Here is a 389-nt window from a genome sequence, read left to right on the forward strand (position 1 = left end):
AAAAACGCACTTTGATCAGTAATCTGGTTTACTACCAAGCTGGAAACTAGTGTGAGCCATTTTTTTGAATCAAGCGAAAATTGTGGTAGAGGCTTGATTTTGTTTGTTGTTGCTAATGATTGCATTCTATGACGTGAATTGCAATAAACATATCTTTTCCTGGGTTATTTAATGATTTGATTTGTATAAAGGTATCTTTCGCCACATTTTGTAGGTCAAATTGCATACCTTTAGGAGTTTTTTTTTATTTAGAAGCTAACAAAGCGTCATCTTCAATTACGTTACGCTTAAATGGTAATTCTTTTTAATTTTTTTTTACTTTTTTTGAGGGATTTTGACTATTTCAATAAGGATAGAAACTATAAAAAAACAATATTGTGTAATTGATC

This window comes from Anopheles merus, chromosome 3L (genome assembly GCF_017562075.2).
Source record: "Anopheles merus strain MAF chromosome 3L, AmerM5.1, whole genome shotgun sequence".
NCBI classification, from domain to species: Eukaryota; Metazoa; Arthropoda; class Insecta; order Diptera; family Culicidae; genus Anopheles; species Anopheles merus.